This window comes from Cryptotermes secundus, unplaced genomic scaffold (assembly GCF_002891405.2).
Source record: "Cryptotermes secundus unplaced genomic scaffold, Csec_1.0 scaffold66, whole genome shotgun sequence".
Classification (NCBI taxonomy): Eukaryota; Metazoa; Arthropoda; class Insecta; order Blattodea; family Kalotermitidae; genus Cryptotermes; species Cryptotermes secundus.
Window position 1 is genome coordinate 2,201,739 of NW_019731262.1, and position 26,291 is coordinate 2,228,029.

General features: G+C 42.3%; 1 protein-coding gene across 2 annotated transcripts in view; it reads right to left on the reverse strand.

Annotated features, from left to right (window-relative positions):
• LOC111866684 (B-cell lymphoma/leukemia 11A) overlaps positions 1-26,291 on the reverse strand; it is a 196,903-nt gene that overhangs the window by 46,713 nt on the left and 123,899 nt on the right. The gene's annotated exons all lie outside the window — the stretch shown is intronic.

Genomic DNA, 26,291 nt, shown 5'->3' on the forward strand with positions numbered 1-26,291 from the left:
CTCAAACTAGTGTACACGTGGATCTATACGTACATTCTCCCATACGTCTTCGTGTTGTAGTATTTAATTATTTAATTAGAGAGACAAATTTATGTTTTTAAGGCAAATACTATTTTATCTTTAGGAAACTCCACGATTTGCATGAAAATTCGAAATAAATAATGGAGTATTATCGGCCTAAACATCGGTGGTGTTTTTAATTTCGTCTCAACTGAAACGCCATAGATCACTATTGCACTAAAATAAATCAGTTTCCGGGGTTCGGATATCACGACTGGGGAATTTGCATCTGTTTAAAATTGTGGACGCGACCAGCCCCCTTACAGCCTTTCCCCGAGATGCACTATACCCACCCTTAAAATATCCATCCACCATACTACCCCCAAACCAACCCACCGCCCCTAGTCGTTATACTTTCCTCCCATCTTCGTCAAAATGATATCATCTTGACGCGAAATCCTCTCCCCAACATTATGAAGCGTCACGTAGAAAAAAGAGGATTAATAATAAAAAACGTTACACAATTTATTATATAAAATATTCTCTTGCAACGTCTTATTAGATAAATCAGTTGTGCCAACAGAATTTCTTTCTGAGTACATACTTCTTACACAGAGGGCCAACCGGTGTTTAATAAATATTTATCTTCATTAAATTAATTACTATTATGCATTCATGGAAAACTAATTCAACCGCTCTACCCCAAACGAGAGTAAGAATAGCTTAGTCCGCATAGCGGCTAGGCTATAAGCTGGACGACCGAGGAATTGTGGTTCGATTCCTGGCAGAAGCAAGGATTTCCTCCTCTTCTCCAAAGTTCACAGACCGATGGGGCCCACCCACAGGGGAGTTGACTCCCCTATGGTTAAGCTGCCTAGACATAAAGCTCACTATTTACTTCAGACTAGTGTGAGGTTAAGAATTCCTGGGCTATGCCTGCATTGCCCCATGCGTCTTCATGGCGTGGTGCTCAATTAAGCACCTTTAGCTTACAGAACCTTAAATATAGCTATTAATTGCTACAAACAAGTTTGACTGATGGTGTCAGTAGCAATGCTACATAGCGTCGAGTGATGGCTCATGAATGATGAATTGGAAAGGATATAGAAGGAAGTTGCTGTGGCCTAATCGAGCTACTGCCTGAAAACTGCCTGCAGGCACTCTAATGTTCGGTTTTAACCTCAAATTAGAAAAATGTACCGGAAAATGTGCAACTTTTCATTTTCCTCATGTTTGCCGATATATATCGGTATGTGTGCTGGCTGGAAAAAGCACTGACCTCAATTCTGTATACCTGTGGTCCTCAATCTCTAAGACCACGGCGGGTAAAAGTTCTTTTTTATAAGATAATAAGATAAATGATACCAGAGTCCGGTACCGGGCCCCGGCTGGGCGGTTGAGAAACACTGCTGTATACCACAGTCCTAACTACATGTACAATCTGTTTTAAATATAAGACGGTCTATGTGTTGCACACACAGCGTCTTTGTGTTCCGTACGGTTCTCATAGTAAACAGGGATTATTTCCCTAAACAGCATTAACCGGTTGGTCGTTGTAATGGAGACGTAATGTGTTTCCTGTGAGGTACGAACTGAATTTATATATACTGCATTCTGCCCACAAACTGTATTTGTGTTCCGTGTGATTCTCGCAACAAATAGTGATTATTTCACTAAACAGCATTAACCGGTTGGGCTTTGTAGCGGAGACGTAATGTGTTTCCTGTGAGGTACGAACTGAATTTATATATACTGCATTCTGCCCACACAGTGTATTTATGTGTTCCGTGTGATTCTCGCAACAAACAGCGATTGTTTTCATAAACAGCATTAACCGGTTGGGCTTTGTAGCGGAGACGTAATGTGTTTCCTGTGAGGTACGAACTGAATTTATATATACTGCATTCTGCCCACACAGTGTATTTATGTGTTCCGTGTGATTCTCGCAACAAACAGCGATTGTTTTCATAAACAGCATTAACCGGTTGGTCTCTGTAGCGGAGACGTAATGTGTTTCCTATGCGGTACGAACTGAATTTATATTTAGTATGTAGAAGATTTTAGCCTTTGAGAGGATGAAAAATAAAAATATTTTCTTCAGTCCCAAGGGACTCGGAATTAAGAATAACTGTGCTGTCGAGAACCAGTAACAATTTAAAAGACAATCAGCCTTTAAATGGCTGGAGCTAATAAATACCTTCACTAAGAGAAGCACCAAACAACGAATTAAAATTTACTTGATTCATTATCTCTATATTTTGCGCAGACAATGTACGTATTTATGTGTATTTCGTATGGTTCTCATAATAAACAGAGATTATTTCCCTAGACATCATTGGGCTTTGTTACGGAGAATATGTGTGTTGTTTATTTCACGACTCTTTAAGGGACTTGAACTACAGAGCGTTGAAAGACATAACAGTAAATAATGAATTGTAAAACATGTGATGGGAGTCGGTCATGGCCTATATTAAGATATATCAGCATTTACCTAGAGAGACTGAGGACCATGATAGTCTGTGTCTCAGCCGAGATTCGAACAGAGCACATCCCAGTTACAAGCCTCAAGCATTACTTCTTCAGACAACTTGTTCAGTGCAATGGAGAAGGGGTGTGTTCCCTGAGAGGTACGATTGAGCCTCTGGATGGTCTTTAGACAGTTCAAATTTCTTTCCTTTTCTAACAACACGGTCCACTTCCTAACCCTTTACCTTCTTTCCTTCCCAGCGCTTTACTTTCTCACAAACGTACAGCATTAACCGGTCGGGCTTTGTCGCGGAGACGTAATAGACGTAGTACCCTCGTGCCCTAAAATATAAATTCTCCCACTACTTCCCCCTTCCTCTCTCTCTTCAGGCTTCAAATGTTGAAATTCTATTTAAACGAAGAGGAAAGGCAAAAAATTAATTAAGCACCACATCAAGAAGACGTTCGTGGGAGTGCGGGTATATCTCCAAGATTCCTGACCTCTGCGCTTGTGGGAGGTGATTGGCATCAGACCCCGGGCGATTCTTCCAGGGTAAAGAGTGTCCGGTAGCCATTGGACAGACTGGTTGTGTCTCAGAGTCAATATGGACGACATGGAGAAGGAAAAGAAATCTTGCTCCTACTGGGAATCGAATCCCGGCCATTCGGCCCATTGCCAGTCGCTATACCGATTGAGACGTACACTGAAATTTTATAAATATCTAATTAAAGGTCATCGAGTTGTCAGATTCGGAGAACCGTTCGTAGGAAATCCAATAGGTTTACTTTTGCAACGAACCGAATTCAGTTCGCCGTACTGAATTCTGACTGTAAACAATATCATAAGCTCGGAGCCCAAAATCTTGTCAGTGTTGCCATTCCAGGCACAGAGTGCGGGTCAGCTGTCAGTGCAATAAAGAGGGTTGAGAAGGGCGGGGATGGGGGTGTAAGGGGTGAGGGAGAAGAGGAGCAAAGTTACTGTTTTAAATTAAGAATCACATTCCAGATCTTCACTTGGTGGCTTACGGGGTGAAGGGGGGAGGTTCTCGTGAAATTGTCACCACTAGCATAAGGAAAAGAAGCAGGTTCTGTTTCAATCAAACGCACCCTAACCCCCTGTCGTTTCAACCCCTCAAAAATCCTTCTCTCTCATATTCAATCTCACGATTTCTGACGGGAATATTGAAACGGTTTCGACGCGACAGGCGTCGCAGACGTCCATACAGATCGACGTCCGCCTTATTTTGCTCACGAGATGATATCTGAGTAGAACCGCAAGACGATAAGCTGTACGCCCTGCAATTACACAGGTCAACTAACATGTAGCAGTAGAGTTGTCCCTGTGTTTAATTAATTAAGCATGAAGATGTATAGTGGGGGTGGAGGTAGGTTACAGCTGCACAGTTTCTTAATCTCAGAGGTAGATTCAAAAAGCGGTGCCATAGCTCAGGCGGTTAGTCGCTGGCTTCCCACCGCGTAGACCCGGGTTCGAACCCAGATCAGGTCTTGTGGCGTTTGTGGTGGACGATGTGGCAGTGGGGCAGGTTTTCTTCAGGCCTTCGGTTTCCCCTACTAATTCTCATTCCACCGACTGCTCCACGCACATAATCTATCATCCTGGGCTGGTACAGTAGGCCAATCGTAGCCGACGTACAAAGTGGGCTCAGTCTCACCCCACCACAAGAAACCAAAAAAAAAAAAAAAAAAAAAAAAAAAAAAAAAAAAAAAAAAAAACTAAATGAAGATGAGCTACACACTCTGGACGCTTTAACCCCGGAGAAAGAGCTCCAGGTATAAAATTGCATAGGAGTCTAGGTGAGTTCCATAGACGGTCTTGGTCATGTCTCTGCTGGGATTCGAACCGCAATTCATTTTCTGCCCAGCCTTTAACCAGTCGGTATACCAACTGAGCTATACCGCCTCCACGGACTATAATAGTTTCCTATTTATTTAAGGGTTACCAAACCAGTACTTCAAAACCTCAGGTTATAGTGGGCACTTCTTTATTTGTGGAAAATTTCATGACGCTGTCAGTAGCTAACTTACACAGTGTCCAATGATAGGATGATAGATGATTAGGTACGATTTAGAAAGAAGTTGTCGTGGCCTAATATAGGGTAATATCTCGCAATTTACCTGAAGGAACTGGAGTAAAACCACGGAAATCCTCAGTTAGACTTGCCGGTGTCAGAACTGATATTCCAAACGGGAAACCCTAAGGAAACAGTTTATATAGCGCTACCGCTATGCACACCCTTCCAACTGAGTTCCATTTTATTGCATCAGAATAATCACGTCAAGAAGTATGTGATGGACAAGGTATTTAGCACGCAAAGCAGAAAGGAATGCATGCAGAGATTAGCTGGGAAAGCTAGAAGTATGACATATACTAGGAAGATCTAGACTACGAGAGTGGATAATATTAAAATGGATCTTAAAGAAATCTGATGGGATAGTACAGACTGGATTTATCTGGCTCAGAATAGGGACCGGGGCGGCCTATTGTGAACACAGTAATGGACCTTCATGTTCCATAAAGTGTTAGGAAATTCTTGAGTAGCTGAGCGACTAGCGGCTTCTCAAGAAGGACTCAGCTTCGTGTAGTAAGTTAGTTTACTAATTTCTAATATTGTGGCGTAGAGACCCACTTCTAAGCAGCGACAACGAAATAACTTTCGCTGCTAGGCAACACATTTGAACAAGATAAGACGGCCGCTGTTAGGGAACGGCTTGATAAACGACGGTAAACCGCTAGTCGTAAAGTAACTTTGACTTTGGAGCTCACTTGTCCGTTGAGAGTCAGGCTGTGAAGCCAAGATTAGGAGGTTGATGTTAGGAGGTCGCCGACCTGAGAGTTAGTTAGTTGAAGCACTGAGAGAGTTTGAAGGGAACCGCCATTCAGAGAGCACGGAAGCAGAGAAATAGATATTGTTAGAAGCCCTTACCAGGCAATTAGTAGCGAAGACACTGCGGGCTTGAAAATATTTAGCATGTGCTGTAGTGATTTGTGAAGTGTGGAGATCAGTGATGGTGCTATAATTAAGTGTAATTAGGAACTGCGTGTGTTAAAGTGGTCAATAAATCCAACATCCAAACCAAAACCCCGTCAAGAGTGACATTAATATACGTGTTATTTGTTAAAATGTTATTTATTGGCTGTTTGTTGATTTTAGAATAAGTACAATAGACTCATAGCGTAATAGGTGTTAAAAACTGAAGATATAGGCCCGAGCTTTACGCTCCAGGTACGTCCCGCGACTTACAACCCGTTTTCGGGAAAGCATTAAGTCGTAAGTCCGAGGTGCGACCGTATATTCCTTCGCTCTGAAAATCTCGAGATAAAGATTCTTGAAGGAATCGAACCCAAAACTGTTGACGCAAAAGCGGCGGAATGCTGAGTGAGTTCCGACCACAGATACAGGGCTGCGATTAAAGAAATCGGGAGGTGCGATGGGCCCCAGGGTACCTGGCGGCGAACAGGTTCTGCGGGTCTCTTAGGAGACAGCTACTGGCATCTGGCGGGCAACTGAATTACACCGGTTCCTGCTGCGCTGTCATGTCCCACTATCACACCCTATCGGTCAGCAAAGGAACTCACGCATGCGCCAAAGCGACGTACAGGTAAACCTGTCCCTGTGCTTCAATAATTAAACACCACGACATGGAGATGTATGGTGGAGTGGAGATATAGCTCCACTATTCGTGTTCTCGGGACTAGATGGAGGTGAATTGTCACCTTCACGTCCAGGCCGATTTGTACTAGGGGATATCGCCACGGATACTGATTAGATAAGAGGCTGTGTGAGCCCCAGACGCGGTTTGGACAATATGGAGGATAGAAAAATCTTTCCCCTGCCGGGATATGAACCCCGGTAGTCCAGCTTGTAGCCATACCGACTGAGTCATCCCGGCTGTAATGTTCAGACATTTCGCACTTTTTCTAGAACTTATTTATTTGCTTCTTGTGATTATCAGGATAAACAGCGATTAAAAACTGTTTTCTAGCTATGGCATTCGTCAGAATATTTTTCTAATGCAGATGCAGTGTTTTCTGTGAGGTATGAGCTGATTCTTAAAATCTTGTTTAGGTGAATGGTGTGGAGGCCGGATCGAATACCTCCACCGTAGGCCTATGAGTCGTAGGAGGCGACAAAAAGGGAAATCTCGAATCTGAGACAGTAATATATGATTGCGAGTCCCATGGGACTCGGACCCGAGAATAACTGCGCTGGCGAGGGCCAGCAGCAATTGTAAACGACATACCCGTCCTCTCGTCAGAGAGAGAGCCCCACATCAACAAGCTCGCAACTGTCTGACAGTAAAAAAAAGCTGGTCATAAGCTCCAAGAGGGTGCTTTATTCCAATAGAGACTGGCCGGCTGACTGTCGGTCGTAACATAAGACAAGACTCGACTCGGTCTTCCTGTCTTCAAACAAATGCTGACACGGTTCACAAAAGCCACTTCACGCTACTCATACGGCACCCCCCATGTTAACTTCAACATTTTGACTAATATTATTCCCCCAGATTTAAATAAAACCTATACCCTAACGCAACCCCAAGAGTTAATATAAAAATTTTGAACATGAAACAACACAACCTCTCCTCATTTTCATTTCTCTGCTCATAACAGAGTCCACTTCCTACTCCTTTGCCTTCTTCGCTTCCCAACACTTTACCCTCCCTTAAACGTAATTTTATGAGGACGAACAGGCATTGCCCGAGAACCTCAAAACCTAGAAATACTTCCATCAACCCACCCTTCTCATTTTTGTGTATCAAAGGGTTAAATACCATTTCACGAAATCATATTGGGGAACTGAAGCACCGCTTCACACGCTGTTAATAAGCCCCGGCGTCAATCAGGCAGGGTGGACCCCAGTACCGTTGTGGAGTCCATGAAGAACACAAAAACGCCTGCCTCAGCCCGGAAACGAACTGCAGTTACCCGTACATCAAGCCCCACAACCTATTCGCTGTACCGATTCAAATACTCCGGCTTCCAAAACACTGACGGGGCATCATTAATTAAATTGGAAATCAATCAGCCAATAGAATTATGAAATGTAACAGCAGTGGCAACGGTTTCTGTTACCTGTGAGCCTATTGGTGGGTGCATAATAGGAGTACGTTTCGCGACACCGTCACGTGCTGAGATCCTGCCCGCACATATGGACACCTGAGTGCTGGAGTGTACTATGTCCATCAGCACCGATTTTCGGGAAACTGGGTATCAACTGCAGTTTAGAAATGTAACTCAGAACAAAACACGTTTCGAAATCTCCAACTTGCAAGCGAGGTAAAGCCGTGAAAGCGTGTGAGGACATAAAAAAGGTAAAGTTGTTCTTGTAACAGGCTGTGGAGACACATAGGGTTGAGACGCCGAGGTTCCCACATTTTCTAGACAATCGGCTCACAGATGGTGGTGAAGTTGTCAGCCTTAAGAGCCGACCGCCCTTTACCGGCAGGAAGATTCCTGGTACTCGTTTCTGTTAGAGGTTGAGTCGACCCCAGAGATACAGTGCGGCTGGAAGGATTAGGTAAACTGAAAAATCGAGTGATCACACAGGGAATTGAACCCGCGACCTTCCAGATTGTAGCAAACAGAGTGAGTTGAGATAATGCAACACAATACGGAGACTCAGAGAACATCATCATCTCATTTCATCCCAAAAACTGAGATACCAAGATGACAATATGGCTTCAATACACTGGAAACAAATTACGTAAATTGGAAGATTCTGATATTCAAGATACAGAGTTTTTTTTTATTGCTAGTGGGGTGGGACTATGTCCCTTGCTCTGTGGCCACTTCAGGCCTATTGTATCAGGCCCAGATAATAGGTGAGGGTGATTGTGGAGCAATTGGTGGAATGAAGACTGGCAGGGGAAACCGAAGTACTCTGAGAAAACCTGCCCCAGCGCCACTTTCTCCACCACAAATCCCACTTCACCAGACCCGGGATCGAGCCCGGGCCGCCGCGGTGGGAAGTCAGCGACTAACCGCTTGAACTATGGCACGGCCCTAAGAAACAGAGTTAGTGGCGGTTTCTTCAGACGAAAATTCAGTCAGTCGTATTTGTAAATTTATGGTTCCTCGTGTCCACAAATGAACCTGTTATAGGATCATTTAAATCTCTCCGTAAATACAGCTGAATAATAAACACTAAGAAGAGTAATTTAGGATGTAAGACTTAGCAGCCAATTAATGCTTGAAGTGGTGAGAACTTCAGTTCCAGAAACGAAAAAATAAATCAACAAAAGCAGAAAACGTGGCAGAGAGACGGCATCTGTTTCACATATACTTCTCTGCGCAGACACAGGTAACATTACTACGAAAGCAAAACACAAAATTGTTATTGCTATTGTCCCTGTTTTAAGACTTGGCAGAAGGGGCAGTGATTTTGTCGAGTCCACAAACTGAAATAAGGGTTGTAGGATATGTATGGGTTATAACAGGGTCACTCTCCTTTCCTCTCATAATACAAATGCAACCACTGCATTGCTATTTCTTGCCATATATCTCCTGACATCCTCACGCCCAATCTAGAGGCCATGTCTAGGGACGTGACCTCTAGAAAAGATATTTCTACTGTTCTCTGTCACCGCCTTCAAAAGGAAACAGGCTTAATATGAAAACATTGATACACCAACGCAAGTGTGTGGTCATTGATATTCTCATACAACTGCTTCATGGGTGGATGCGTTGTAATTTAATTGCTTGTCGTAATTCAATTTATGTGTGGGTGAAAATCATTTAACATGATATTTCATTTTGTATAAGAATTAAAAATTCCCGCATGCCTTTCTTTGTAATGCCTAAACGTGTGGGCGACTGGAATGAAGTCAGGGAAGAATTCAACATTCGAAGTGCAGTGGTATCTACATGTACCACCAATTGTTTTAACATATAAAAAACTCCGCATTCTGCCCACAGTGTATCTGTGAGTTCCATATGGTTCTCACAATAAACAGCGATTATTTCACTAAAGAGGATTAACCGGTTGGGCTTTGTAGTGGAGACGTAATTTGTTTCCTGTGAGGTACGGACTGAATTTATATATACAGCATTCTGCCCACACAGTGTATTTATGTGTTCCGTATGGTTCTCACAATAAACAACGATTATTTCCCTAAACAGCATTAACCGGTTGGGCTTTGTAGCGGAGATGTAATGTGTTTCCTGTAAGGTACGAACTGGATTTATATATACTGTATTCTGCCCATACAGTGTATTTATGTGTTCCGTATAATTCTCAGAATAAACAGCGATTATTTCTCTAAACAGCATTAAACGGTTGGGCTTTGTATCGGAGACGTAATATGTTTCCTGTGAGGTGCGTACTGAATTTATATTTAGTGTGTAGAAGAATTTCAGCCTTTGAGAGAATGAAAAATACAAATATCTTCTTCAGTTCCACGGGACTCGGAACTAAGAATAACTGTGCTGTCGAGAACCAGCAGCATTTTAATAAACAATCAGCCTTAAATGGCTGGAGGGGAGGGGGGGGGGGAGAATGGAAGTGGGAAATCTCATATTGAGGTCGCCGGACGATGTAGAAAATATTTAGGGGAGGTGAACGCGAAGAGAAGGAGACTAATAGTCGACTACTAGAGATTGACATTGTTGTGGACGAGGACAAGGTCCTCAAAGAGCCGCAGAGCCAAGGAAGCACAAACGTGCGGCTTTCGCGTTTGACAGTTTGTCAGTTGAAAGATATTAATTTCAAAATACATTTTCGTTATTGTCGATCAAACGATTCTAGCGTCAGTCTTAAATTCTCACAATTTCTATAACAGAGTTCATACACAAATGGACAGAGATTTGCTTAGAAACGTAAAGATAGAAAGGTAGAGCTCTGTAACAGGCCGTGGAGGCGCATAGGCTTGTCAAGACGTCGAGGCTCCCACACGTCCTAGAAAATCGGCTCACAGATGGCGGTGATGTCAGCCTTACGAGCCGGCAACTTTTTACCCCCCAGGAAGATTCCTGGTACGCATTTCTGTTTAGAGGCTGAGTCTAACCCAGGATCATAGTGCGGCTGGAAGGATGAAGTCAATTGAAAAATCTAATGATCTCAACGGAAATCAAACCCGCGACCTTCCGGTTTGTAGCACAGTGCCTCATCCAAATACGCTACCGCATGTCCTGGCTTCCAAACATCCGTATGACTATCATGGCGGAAACATCGGAAATTTAAAAGAAAAACAAATGAAAAGCAGACTAACAAACAAACAAATAAAGCGGATGAACAAATATCTGGGATCAACAATGCGAAATACACGTAGCAGTCAAGAAGAAGCTGGAGACAGGAATGAGTTTTACCTTTTATTTCAGTGTCGTCTGTCGCCCAGTCCCGTTTCTGCGGGTGTAAAACTGAAACACAGGAAACCATAAATACTGTTGGTCTGCACGTCCCCGGGCGTCTCCTTGTGGGTTATTCACGACCCTGTCTACACCTGAACTATAGAGCGTCGAATGGTAACATGACTGTCGGACGCAGAACTGGAAAGGATCTGGAAGGAAGTGGTCGTAGCCAAACTAAGATCTATTTTGGCATTTTCCTTGAGGTACTGAGAAAAACCACAGAAACCTCAGTCACGATAGCGTACATCTCAGTCCAAGATTTCGAACGGACACCTCTCGAATGCAAACCTGATGCATTACCGCCTAGTTAAACGGCTCAGTGGGGCAGGTAAAAATTGTAATCTTCAGCCGCTAAATGCCGGGTCCTAAATAACGCGCAGAAATAGTCAATTACAGTCTCCCTTACACAATATACTACATTTCGTATGTCTACATCAATGTATTATTATTATTATTATTATTATTATTATTATTATATGTGCATTGTCTTTCCTCACCACATAATGGAATAACCATTCGAAATGTACTTACTTCATTTTCTCACCTGTTAATGCTAACTTTAATTTTTCTTGGAATTATTACTAATTTAATGCCATTATATACACTGTCTTATTAGTATTTTGTTTTTTAGTTATATCTGTATTTCTATGTGCTCGTGCAAACTTTGTTATTGGCCTCTGTACTGTTAAATTTGCACGTAAATAAACACGAATTGAATTGAATTACTCACAGAATAGACGCGATGCACTGAAACATATGACTGTTGCTCGTTCGTAAAATAATACATAAATTATTGTAGCGTGTAGATATACCAGGGCTGTTTCTGAGTAACGGTTTGGTAAAAATGTTCCCGCAGTAACAAACACGAATACGACAATAGAAGAGCTGTGTTTTCTATGTGTTCTGTGCTGATGTGTTATAAGCAAGGGTGAATGTCAGTTTAGTCAGTTCTGTACCGGAATCTCTGAAGCGAGGACTTGAGCTCGTGAAGCTGAAAAATCTCCGCTGTTAGAAGCCGTTGCGAGGGAACGGCTGGTTAAAACACAGCAGGCTGGAAAATTCCTCGCGGGTGCTGTGGTGTGGAGATTAACGGTGGCGCTGTAAATACTTGTAGTAACGAGTCGAATGTATAAATGATCAATAAATCCATTCACCAATCTAAACCCCGTCTACAGTCACTCAAAACCGTGACATCATATTCATGATACGTATTAATGTTCGATAATTCGTTGCTGTGGTGAGCCAAAAGTGTGTAATTACAGTAAAAACGATGAAGAATATGATGATCCAATGATGACCTCCTTAGAGATATTTTTAGTACAGTACGTGAGTTCCTCCGCTCTGCGTACTTATTTATGAAGCGGCTGTTTCTTACTGCTTTTCCTCTTCGCGTGCCTGGAACGTGGCTCATATCCACAGAGATACACACACCTTGCTACAGAGTGGGGCTGTCCGATCATCCCCTCGCGTTAGCCTCGCACGAGACAGGAACACGCCTGCCCCACGGGTATCTCTCTCGTGTAGTTATATTGAATAAAAAACTTGATCTTCATCCTTCACTGCAGAGTAACAAGATAATTAGGTGCTGCCGGCTTGCACAGTGGCTTCGTCCTTTTCAAAACAAGTATACTAAAAAACAAACATTGTATACACGATGAAAGGAAAGGGTTCATTCGGCTTTTAGAATCTTATTTAAACGTCTAAGCCATGAAGTTCATCTAAATAACATTTAAATATCCTGTTCGTACCTCACAGGAAACACATTACGTCTCCACTACAAAAACCAACCGGTTAATGCTGTTTAGGGAAACAATCGCTGTTTATTGTGAGAACCATACGGAACACACAAATACACTGTGTTGGCAGAATGCAGTATATATAAGCTCAGTTCGTACCTCACAGGAAACACATTAAGTCTTCGCTACAAAGCCCAACCGGTTAATGTTGTTTAGGGAAATAATCGATGTTTATTGTGAGAAATATAAGGAACTGTAAGAGCAAAATGCCGATTATTTTTACGTTAAAGAGGGTGTTACATATAATAACCACTTAACTTCAAAGGGTTATGAGAAATAGTGTAGGGCTGTGCAGAATTTAAATGTAAGCTGAAACTCCCATTATGAAGATGCACTTTCTATTGTTCAAGTACAGGCAAATGTTTCATGTATATGCTGACAAGAGGCCTCCACTTGTGACAAAATTTAATATAATTTTAGAATAAGATTAATTTATTTGGTTAAACGCCAGAACTTCTTTATTCCTATCGNGCTCAGTTCGTACCTCACAGGAAACACATTAAGTCTTCGCTACAAAGCCCAACCGGTTAATGTTGTTTAGGGAAATAATCGATGTTTATTGTGAGAAATATAAGGAACTGTAAGAGCAAAATGCCGATTATTTTTACGTTAAAGAGGGTGTTACATATAATAACCACTTAACTTCAAAGGGTTATGAGAAATAGTGTAGGGCTGTGCAGAATTTAAATGTAAGCTGAAACTCCCATTATGAAGATGCACTTTCTATTGTTCAAGTACAGGCAGATATTTCATGTATATGCTGACTTGTGACAAAATTTAATATAATTTTAGAATAAGATTAATTTATATGGTTAAAAGCCAGAACTTTTTTATTCCTATCGAATTCCACGTATTTTGTTCCAAGTGTGACAGAAGAATTGATGGGCATTTCTGCAATATCGGCTGAAAGTATCCGACAGTCCTTAAGTATGTGAAGTGGTTAGTATGTGTACCACCTACTCTAATACCAAGAGAATCCTGCAGACTGCCCACGCGTTTCGTGCAACATGATTTGAAGTTTTAGTGGTGACTATACTGAATGACGCTTTCTCGGCCATCAGCTGTTTGATGGTGACGTCACTCTCCTACGTTTCGGAGACCATTCGTTTCCATTCTCAGGAGTGGATGTGATGAGTGACGTGGCCGTAATCGTATTGACATAGAAGAAGAGTAACTTGGAGAATTAATCATGCTGAAGTCTTGGTACATTCAGTTATAGCGATAAAACTTTCGTAGAACACCCTATATCAGACCGGTTAACATGTGAATAAGTGTCTGAAGCCATCTGTTACACCCTATATCTGCTATAGTCTCGTGACACTTCGTTCTCAAATACTTTCTGTTTATATCCATCACACGTTCAACTGTTGCGATAATACTTTGGAACATCCTGTAGCAGACTGGTCAATGTGTGAACAAGTGTCCGAACCCATCTGACGCAATGAACTGAAGCATAAAGCACAGCAATTATTCGCGTTTAGCGAAGCGAAACTTTAAAACTTCCTGAAGGGAAGAAGAGTAAAGAAAACTGGAAGGGTTGAGGCGAGGGACGGCCGAGATGATGTATGCAGATGGCCAGACGCTACAAGCTCACACGATGCATACAGTCGCGGCTCGTCGCAGTGGGCGTCCCAGGCTGAATGAAGGACGCGTCGAAATGAGCCTGTACTTCTCTCAGATTATCACATCGTTCATAAACATTTCTAACGATATTCTGAGTAAGTAACTATAAGTCAAAGCATTGCTATATCGAGGAAGTCAGCTCAAGCGCTCACGGCTCTGTCTTGTATTCGGTAGGTGGTCGCCTCGATTCTCTGCAGGGACACGAACTATCCTGACAATTCTGTGGTTTTCTCCAGTTCCTCTAAATAAAGAACCTCAAATTAGGCCAAGGCCGCTTTTGTCCCAAATTTTTGCAATTCATCATTTACCTATAGCCCTACATTTCGACAGTATATACTAAGCTACTGACAGCCTTATAAAATATTCCACAAAAAAAAAAAAAAGACGCGTAAATTGTCTGTTTTGCGCAGGTGCAATTGGCGTTGAACAAATGAAATCAATGCAGCTGAATCCTTTTTGAGAAGGCGCCAGTCGCTCAGCCGCTCAAGAAATACCCAGCGTTTCATGGAACCTGAAGGTTCATTACCGTATTCACAATAGCCCACTGCTGGTCCCTATTCTGAGCCAGATGAATCCTGTCCACATCCTTCAATCCCATTTTTGTAAGATCCATTTTAACATCATCCTCCAGTCTATGTCCAGTGGTGCTTTTGCGTTCAGGGTTTCCTTCTAAAAACATTTAAGCATTCTTTTCTCTCCCATGCGTACTACATGGCCTGTCCATATCACTTGGGAGAGCAGTACGAGTTATCAGACCCCTCATTATGCAGTATTCTCCAGCCCCGTATCACTTTGTGCCTCGTTCAAAATATTGCCTCGATACACGTTCTTTTCTTGATTCGAGAGATCAACAAATTTTAATATAATATCAGTCTATAAATATTTATTGCGTGGACATTTATCCATTTCCTTTAATATGGTACAAAGTTGAAGGTACAGAGAGATGTTTCCTCTGGGTAAAGCAGCAAGAGCGTGAAGCTGACCACTCATCTCCATCAAGTGCCGAGGTCAAAAATGGTAGAACTATAACTCCGCTTCACCATACGCCTGCACGCCTTTGTGCTTAATCAAATAAGCACAGCGACGTCTTTGCCTTTTTTTTTGTCTTTTTTAACTTATCCCCCCTGAAGGTGGTCTTATATGGTCGAAACATCTGAGATTTCCAACAATATGTAATCTACATAAGAAATTAATTAGATATACTTCAATGAAAATTTACACCTTAATCTAAGTTTAGCACCATTAAAAAATATAGTTTTGTATATTTTAATGCTTAAAATATTGTGAACTGAATGAAATTAATCTGCTCTTTATTTCCTCATGAATTTCTATTTCATAATCTCATTCCTAAAGGAGCCGGAATAGCTCAGTCGGTATAGTAACTGACTACGGGCTGTTGGACGGAGGAGTGGGAGTTCGAGTCCCGGTGGGATCAATAATTTTCGCTTCTCCATGCCGTCCAGACCGGCTCTGTGGCCCATCCAACCTCCTATCCATTGGGTACCGGGGCTGTTTCCCCGGGCTATACGGCTGGGGCATGAAGCTGCCCATTCACCTTCAACCAGTGCCGAGGTCAAGAAATGTGGACCTATACATCCATTCCTCATTCGCCTTCGTGGCGTAGTGCTTAATTAGTTAATCACAGGGACAACTTAACCTTTTACTCTCATTCCTAAAGTCTGAACTTTGCCACATTTTCATAGGCTTTGTTATCTACGTACCGATTCAATTACACGTCCTCACGTATCAGTCCGCAGAACTACAGTACAGCTGGTTACCCGCCTCACACTGTGTTTCCATAAGTCTGCATGTGTTTGCAGCTCTTTGCATCCTCACAATGGGCAGGATGCTGACAGGAGCCAATTACATCTGTTGCCACGTCTGTCAGTCTCTGGACGTCGTCTCCGTACGCCATAACCACGCGTCTTCCAAAGCGTACGCAAGTTACTTCGATACAGATAACACACCAACCGACTCACATCGAGTTTAGACAGGCGAGTGGATGTATAGTTCTTCATTCTAACAGATGACCAAAAGAAAAACTTTTTTCTATTTCCCTGAAATGGATTGGCACGTAACTAACGCCCTAATGACGGCAAACGGTAGCGTAGTTGGTTGAGGCATTGTGCTACAAGCCGGAAAGGCGCGGGTTCGATACCCAATGAGGTCTTGGATTTTTATACTGACCTAATCCTTCCAGCTGCACTATGGCCCTGGGGTCGACTCACGCTCTAACAGAAATGAGTACCAGAAAACTTCCTTGGGGTAAAGGGTGGCCGACGCGTAAGGCTGACAAACTCACCGCTGTTTGTTTGGACAATGTGGGAGCCTCGACGTCTCACAACCCTCTGGGGCTCTATGGCCTGTTACAGGGATAGCTTTACCTTCACCTTCAACATGCTGAAGTACCCGGTCCCCTCCCAGCTTATGGGTACTCTTCTTGTCAACACTAACAATATAACATTGTATCGTAGCATCCTGCCACATGTCGCTTATTTATCCCTTGTTAGTTATTAGTCGTCTTACATTCAAAAAACCTTTAAAATTGTTAAAAGTTTAAATATCTTCTACATCGCTGGTGTATGCACAATACGTGTTTCGACCAATATAGGTCAATTTTAAGTGTCTCTAAAACGTACAAGATTTTTTAACGTTTAAAACTTTTAAATGTTTTAAAAAGTAAGTCTCTTGTAAGACGGCTAATAACTAAAAAAAACGAATAAATTACAATATAAGTCTACAGCAGATGCAACTTTAAGAAAGGGACGACACTGGAATTCAGGAATCACATTAGTCTTGTTAAATTAAAAGAAAAGAAATGCCGGAAAGAGTATCTGAATCACATCTAACAACTCCAGAATAATACTTGCACACGGGTTTAACAGCCGTGGATACCGTACATATTGGCAGTAACAAATCACTTCTTGTTTTTTGTTTCGCTTACGTTTCGATCTCGAAAACTAAGGCAATGTGTTCCTCCGCAACGTCGATCAAATTCTACGGGGCTACATGGCGTCATATCTCATACGATAATCCTCTTCGTGGTCACGGCACCTGATTAAGGGACCAGAACTTTTTCCGCAACGTTTTGGCTCAGAAAAAATGGATTATGGAGAGTGTCCAAAAATCAAAATGGATGCCTAAGAGCTCGGACATGTTCTATTTTCAATGTCACGCCGCATGTACAGCAAACATAATCCGTACTAGTGACCTAATTCCCACCCTTCAGTTACACAACCCCTTAGAAGTCCATCCATCCACCCCTTTTTCCAAGTATGACTCACGCACGATGCAATTTAATTGTCAACCCTTCCGTTTGACTGGATGGAACTAACCCTTCAACCTTAACATCAAGTACATAGTTACTTTGTTGGTAAAATGCATAGCTTCATTACAGTTCTGAAGGTAGTGAAGCAAACATTTTTAAATCAGTGATAAACCATGCAAGTTTTGCCAACCTACAGGCCTATATAGTTGCTAAATAATTTCTAACTCATCCATTCATCTGTAATCTGTCAAGACGACAGGTCCACAGTCTCTTCCAAAACAGTTCCTCCACTTGATGCGATCTAGAGCTTTCTCCTTCAAATGAAAATATCCTCTTCTGTCCCCAAGGTCATCCAGCATCTTCTTACTTCTTCTTCCTCGTCTTCTGGTCACTTCTATCCACCCCTCTATCTTTCCTTCAATAGCTTCTTTTAGAGGGCGGTTACGGCGTAAGATATGACCAATCCAATTAGCCTTCTGTTTTATTATTTCGTGAATTTCTAATAGTAAGACACAAATTAGAAGAAAAATGAGCCTATATACTTTATGTATCCTATATGTTATTTAGCCTACAGCGTCAGAATATTATAATTTCAGCGTCGCGTTGACGATTTGGCTTGCAAGGGCAGTCTTGAAGGTGACATACAACTATAAAAAATAGGAAAAAGACCTACATACACTGGATAATAAATGTAAAATGTCGCATAATATCATATTCTGTGTTCACACAATACCGTGCAGCACTGAATATAGACCGTACATACACATACTCTATTTCATAAATATACTGGGCACAAAATCCCAAATAACCACGTGAGTATCAGTTGAAAAAACATAAATGATACAATTATTCTGTTTCTGGGCATTATCCATCGTCCTGTTTTTATTTAAAACACACAACGTTTCCGAGACTGGTGTCAGTGTGTTTTAAATAAAAAGAGAAAGACGAATAATGTCCAGAGACACAATAGTTGTGTTATTTATTTTCAATTGATTAACTATAAAAAGCAATACAGCGCAGCAATTACGTAAAAGTACTTCCCTGATGATGATCTACCGTCGAAACATGTAATAATCACACTTATATAAAGAAACTGACAATGTAGCACACCAGCAGTTTATGAGCACGAAAAGAATTGCATCTTCAGGACTTCCCCTGAAAATTATACAGCTAAAGTTTCACTCATAGATGTGGAACCTACGCGCATGCGTTACTACTGTTTAAGAGGCTGCCTTGCGACCCTGCGAAAAATGTGAGACAGGCACATTGAGATGTGACAACAAACACACTCCCCTTCGTTGCCTCTATATTTCCGCAGCTTCTAAGGTCACAGAGCCGAATATTCACGAGCTGTTCACTGTCTTTGTTCCGTACACGTCTTCGTCTATGGGAACGAAGGGGCGCCATCGTTATTTTGTGACGTAGACCGTGACGTCATCGTTAGAAATGTACTAGATTCTATTTTGAACAACCTTCTGGTGTTCTGACGCTGGTGGGAAAATCAGACATATTTAAACAGGACTTTTGTTCCGTAAGGTTGCCTACACGTGGAATGACGTAAGAAGGTTCATGCTGTAGATGCACTTTAGTAAGTTCCGCTGTGCCGTGACAATACGTATCACTCTTACGGGGGCCAACACAACTCTATTCAATGGGGGAGCAGAAAATTTGCTCATAAACATTGCTTTAAATCGTTACGTAATATTTCTACAAATAACCCGTTAGTATTCAGGATGTAAGAATGAATTAAGTACATAAAGCTATCCCTGTAACAGACCGTGGAGGCCCATAGGGTTGTGAGACGTCGAGGCTCCCACATTCTCTCTAGATAGTCGGCTCACAGATGGCAGTGAGGTTGTCAGCCTTATGCGCCGGCCTCCCTTTACACCCCAGGAAGATTCCTGCTTCTCAGTTGTTAGAGGCTGAGCCGACCCCAGGGCTATAGTGCGGCTGGAGGAATTAGGTCAACCGAAAAAATCCAATGGCCTCATCGGGACTCGAAACATCGACTGTCCATCTTGTAGCATAGTGCCTCAACCAACGACGCTACCGCGTGCCCCAGAATTCAGTACATTCCTTCTTTTTTATACTTTGATTTAAAACCCCCTTGGTTCCCCTCCCTCGTGGGAGATCTATGATAATTTAAATTTATCATTAAGCACTTCTTACCTGCATCTTTTTCCACTAAAAATAAAGAGAGACCGTACTAAGCTACAGAAGTGACTTAAAGCAATGCAGCATTGTGGCTACTGATATCTAAGCTAGTAAGCGTGCAAAGACAAATACGGAAGTGGTGGTGACTTAACTGAGATACTCTCCAGAAATTTATATGGAGGGACTGGGGATAGCTCGGTATTCCTGTCAAGAATCGAACCAAGCATCTCCCGAACATCCCTAGACCAACCTGTACGGTGTCTGTTACATAAACCGATCACTGAAACGTAAAGCGTTCAGAAGCCAGTGACAGTCAAGCCTCAGACATTCCGGCGTGTTACTCGTTTCCTAATTGGTGGAGAAATGTTTTGTGTGGCTTATACCACTCCATGCAAGAGCATGCGTTTCACTCATCAGATGACGTTTCCTATTTTATTACTCCATGCCAAGGGACACCAACAATCAAAGTCAGTCACTATCGTGAGTGTGCCTCACAGCTTCTCGGATCGTGTGCAATATAGCATTTCGTGGTCAGTGCTGCCAACTATGGTAATATACGTCAGCAGTAAACTCGTCACATTTGAACATTTAAAAAAAATTTAAAGACAGCTGAATTCTTCATGCCAGTGTCTACTATCGGGTCCTGTTGTGAAGGTCATTTAAATATATGATATTTTTCCCTCTATATTTATATTCGGGAGGTGTTCGCTTCGAACCACTGCCGAGAAAACAGCTATCCTGACAGGTTTTTCGTCGTTTGATTCAGGCCCTCCTGTCAACAAACATGTTTTTTTTTTGCTTTGCTTCTTCAGCCTGAAGATGGTGACATGTTCTTCCGAAACGTCGGTGATTTTCAACGTACTTTATACGAACTAACTTCATGGAGCTGATCCCTTCTTGAGAAGCCTCCAATTGTGCAGCTACTCGAGAACTTTGCAGCAATTCATTGAAACCGAAGGTTCATTACCGTGTTCACAAGAGCCCTCCACTCTTCCCCACCGCGAGCGAGATCGAGCCAACAGACGTGTATCTCATACGGCACAATTCTTCGTAACCGCCGATGTCAGAACCTCTGGACACGAGTATCAATACTCTGTTTAAGTATAACGATAACTTACAAGTGTATAAGAATTCCCAACCTACCCTTGTAATCACGGTAATGAACCCTTGAGTTACAAAGAATAATGAATATTTCTTGAATAGTTTTCAGAGGTCTCTGTTCCAAGAATTTCGTTAATTAGTCTGTTGGAAATTCTCGATACGGTATCTGTTGCAAGAAACATCCGTGTACTGAGTGTCCCAGGAGGAAAGGTTAATAATATTCTGGGAAGTCACACTATCGGTCATTCTAAGCAAAAAAGTGTATAGGTACAGGTGTCCTCTTCCGAACGGTTTCCGAGATAGAGCTATTTCACTGTACAGTTGCAAAATTATTGATAAGAAACACATATTACGTACCGTTTCTAATATCCATGTGTATTGTTCAAGTGACAAAGTGGGTACAGTTTACCTAGTATAATACATTTTCGAAAATTGCACCGCCAGTCTCAATGCACTTTGCAGCTCGTGTGAGAACATGGCGTACTTCTCGTCTGTGCAGTGTATCGTACAGTGAAACAGCTCTATCTCGGAAACCTTTCACAATAGGACACATGTACATATACAAATTTTTCCTTAGAGTGGCCGATACTATGACCTTCCAGAATATTCACCTTTTCTCGAAGGACATCAGCATATAATAGCCAAAAAACCGTCTGTCTGTCCGTCCCAAACTCTTTCTCCCGAATGGGAGAATCAAAGAAAAAAATTGTAAAAACAAAGCAGTATTCTTCATCTTGGACAGGTAATCCAGGGAAATCTGTTAATTTTGCTAATACATGCATGGGTTTGAATCCTCTCTTCATTCCTTCCCCCATAGGAAGAGCAGTGAGACCATAAAGCTGAGTATGTAGCCTTCCCATGTTTTACAGTAACCATGGTAACGGAACGTATTTATACTACATTATGGTGTGACAGCCCAATATTTCCAGGTTTAATTTTGGGTGATTTCAACAATTTTAAACCTGTGAAATTCCAAAGGAAGTTATGCTTTTATGGGGCGAGAATTCAAATTCCTTTCAAAATGACGTGGGCCGCGATGCTGTTCTTCTAAAGATGACAAACATAACGCGTGTGAGTTCAGGAACCAGTGTCGTTAAGTGCAAGAACCACCGAGGCCAAAATGTTAGCGCTTCAAATAATAAAGCCGATTCATTTATAATTAGTACAAGCGTAGCAGTGTTTATCGTAATGTTGTTTCCATGGAAACCGATGAAAAACGGGTTATCATTTACTTATGACAGGATGAGATGTCGCTGCATAACAGCGGACCAATAGAAATGTTTGTGGAAACGTAGACAGAAATGGGAACTCCCATTTCTCCTCGTCGAATTCTCGAACTGGTATACACAGCAATATACGAGTACACCAATTCCTTGATTATATATTTTAATCTGTTAATAATTAGGAAATAGCCAGTGTATGTTATAGCTACTTGGGGCCATTACGCTTAGTAAAGCTGATAACTTCATAATTATTTTTAAGAATTTCTTTTACGAGTTCGCTCTAAAGGTTTAAGCACGTTACCTTCATTAGCGGCCAAGCTCATGTCCAGTTCCCCACAAAGGAACTATACCTCGCAAACTACACACATTTTCTCCGGTCTCCGGTCCTGGCTGGGAACGGCCTTTACGAGCATAAACGACTACATAACTGCAAGAGTGATCCAAGTACGTGTTCAGTAAAGAAATGCATTTCACTCAGAATATGAGATTACTGCTTTCTGTATCGTGACACTGATCTGTACGTTAGTAGCTGACCTAGATGTCGGCGGGACATATTGCCTCCATTCTCAGCATGCATATTATCACGTATTTGGGTGTGTGACTACAGACGGGGTTTGGATTGGTAAATTGTCCAGTTATACATACCACTTGGAACTACAAATAATTACAGCGCTGTAGCTAATCTGCATACTTAGAAATCACAGGAGCACCCGCTAAGCCTTTTCCCAGCCTACTGTGTCATCAGCCGTTCCCTGGTGAAGGCTTCTAACAGTGGAAATTCTTCATCTTCGATTAGCGTAGGACTGCTTCCTTCAAAATCCTTTACAATTCATTATTACCAGTCATCCTACCTTTCGACACTACATGGTGCAAATACTAACTGCGTCGTGAAACAAAACCAACAGGTGTTTTGTTTGCTTCTGTTCTCTGTGACGGTAACAGGTTGTTTCGAAATACATATCCCTTTCAGATTTCAAATTTTGTTTTGGAGTTACAAGGATGATATAGAACTGAAATCTGGCGTCTTCTTCATTTCTGTCCGTGCTGAACCGGGACGAATGATCAGCTTTATATTGTAGCGAGTATGGCCGTTGCTAAGCAATGGCTGCAGAATAGGCAAAAACGACTGTTTCTGGACAATAGCTCATCAAACACGTTCCCGCGGCAACGAAAACACACACAATAATAGAAGAACTATGTTTTCTATGTTATCCGTGCCGAGAAGTTATAACCAGAACAGCTGGAGCAATGAGTCGGTTAAGTTCTGCAATGGAGACCAAGAAGAGTTGGCGCTATAATTAAGTTAACAGTTCCCCCCCCCCTGGCACTACAGCCCCAGTGGGCCTATGCCTACCTCCATGAACTTCTCCGTTCACTTCGGTTTTTCTAGATCTTACACATTCGGTAGGACTCCTTGGGAAGGTGATCAGCTCGTCGCAAGGCCTCTGCCTGTATACAAACTCAGAAAAACGCACACACACAAACTAAACACCCATGCCCTGAGTGGGATTCGAACCCAAGATCCCGGTTTCCAAGCGAGCGAAGACCGCTCGGCTACCGTGACCGGCAAGTTAACAGTTCAGTTGTGGGATATTCGCCGGACAGGCTGGAGGACAATCAGAGTGCAGTGATTTGTGAAGTGTGGAAATCAGCGATAGTGTTACTATTTACTTGTAGTTATGACAGGAAAGTGATCAATAAATCTAATCACCAATCCATACCCCTTCTATTGTCACTCATACAGGTGACAATATGAATAACGTAAGAGTTACTTCTTTTGTCAGCGGCCTCCGTAGTCTAGAGGTAACGTTCCCACCTCATGACTCAGGGTACGCGGGTTCAAATACCCGGCGGAGGTCGTCGAATTTTTAAGGGCGGAAAAATTCAGGGAACAAGTTCTCCGGGAGGGACTTTAAGCTGTGTGTCCCGTGTCGTAACTTTACGGCACGTAAAAGAACCTCATATCCCCAAAAGGGATCACTGAGCCAAATTCCAGGACGTTTGCCGCCTAACTATAGCCTCTAAGGCATCTGATAGATGGGGGAAGCATTATAGACACCGCTAAGCAAGTGGCCGAACTCGCTTGCTCGGCGGGACTGATGGTACGCACCATTTATCGGTAGGGTAAAGAGACTGGTAGAATATCATAGAGGGAAGCACAATAGATCAAACTGGTCGCGGTGCATGGGGAAACCCACCCTCTCTAAATAACTAACTAACTAACTAACTACTTCTTTTGTCAACGGATGACAGCACAACAGAACCTACAGACCTAGCCAGAATCTTAATTATGCTACGTGGAACCTGGTCGGCTTCTTCATGGGCCACCACGGGGCATCCAGACGTTAATTCTGATGAACGAAACACTTTTCCGCACGCTGTTCTCTTCACTTCCATGTGGTAACCAATATACTCCTGTAACCTGTGCATTCTCTTCTTTACACCAATAAAACACCAGCGCTCTTGTTAGGGGAAGCTCGGGGAACGTCTTTGCTCTCCTTAACTGCCGGACTGGTCACTAGATGTCAGTGTGCATCCGGAAGGTCCTACGACCGGACATGTCGACACGAGTTTCCTTGGATTTCTTGTGTCTCCAAGTAAATGTTGAGATGGTTCCCATGTTCCCAGTTGATACTGCATACGCCTCATGCAGGCCTTCACCTTTAAATTCATCAAAATTAAATCTTTCGCTCTGAAGGACATCAAATTACCTTCAAAAATTACGCAACGCACTATTAATCGGAAAATAATAATTCCAAGGTACCTGCACAAAATAATTCACAAAATGGATAATCTAAATTTAATTAACAAGTTATTCCCCTAAATACATAGGCTAAAGTGCATCTACTCTCTGAACAAAGTTATGTTATACCAAAGGCCGCACCATAGCTCATGCGTTTTTTTTTATTGCTAGTGGGGTGGGACTACGTCCCTTGTACTGCGGCCACTTCTGGCCTATTGTACCAGCCCCAGATGATAGGTGAGGGTGACTGTGGAGCAATTGGTGGAATGAAGATTGGCAGGGGAAACCGAAGTACTCGGAGAAAACCTTCTCCAGTGCCACTTTATTTGCCACAAATCCCATTTGACCTGACCCGGACTCCACACGGCCGCGCCATAGCTCAAGCGGTTAGTCGCTGGCTTCCCACCGCGGCGGCCGGTTAGAGTCCGGGTCAGGTCAAATGGGATTTGTGGCAGACAAAGTGGCGCTGGGGCAGGTTTCCTCCGAGTACTTCGGTTTCCCCTGCCAATCTTCATTCCACCAATTGCTCCACAGTCACCCTCACCTATCATCTGGGGCTGGTACAATAGGCCAATAGTGGCCGCAGTACGAAGTGGACTCAGTCTCACCCCAGTAGGAATAATAAAAAAAAAAATACGTTAAACCATGTGTAAGCAACCATACGGAAGTAATATTCTATGTAATGCTTGAATTTCCCACGGATGTATGAATACCGAGAATATGTTGAAAATAGAGTCCAATAGCTTCCTGATGATACAGCTGTATGCTTCACTAACTGACGATGACGTTACAGTAGCAGATGGAGTACAGTGAGCACCGCTCAGGCCCTCCCTATATCCTATCTTTTTCTCTTCTCAAAGCCTTGAATCACTTTTGTACTAAAGGGAGTCTTCTTCTGAAATGAAACTATTCGCTAGAGGTTTGTAGTTCATTTGTAAAAAGAATGAGCCCTTAGGCGAGCTCCTAAACCCCTCCAGCAACTTGTTTTTGTACCCTGCACATGATATATATGTTCCAGTATCACAACAAGACATCAAATTTACTCCACATAAAAACTTATCTCTCTGTTGATGTGGCCCTGTGAATTCATGAGAGCCGAACTGACCAATTAAAACGAAACCTATATTAACTATTCTGGGCTATTCTCCGTGCCATCAAGTGAAGAAGGCTGAAAAACAAGTTTTGATAACCCCTCTAGCAAGTCAAATCGCATTCAATTTAATTTCATTACAAAAACTTGAGACGCTTTTAACTTCACTTGTTGAGGTCGTTCTCAAGGACGTCAAGTTCAACATGTAGGAGAGCCAAATAAGTGTAACAAATGTTGTATGTTTTATGAGTCCTGAAAGGATATTTAACTCTTTACAAGAATGTTTCCTGGAGAATTTTCTCGTTAAATTTAGTTCCCTTAGACTCGTTTATTATAAGGGCTGGGAAGCATAAATTTTGATCACGTCTTACTGACATCATGATGGTTGTTTCCAATTCGAATTCGAAAAATTTTCCTGTGACATAAAGGTCATTCTTTGCCAAAATATTTCTTTTTTTT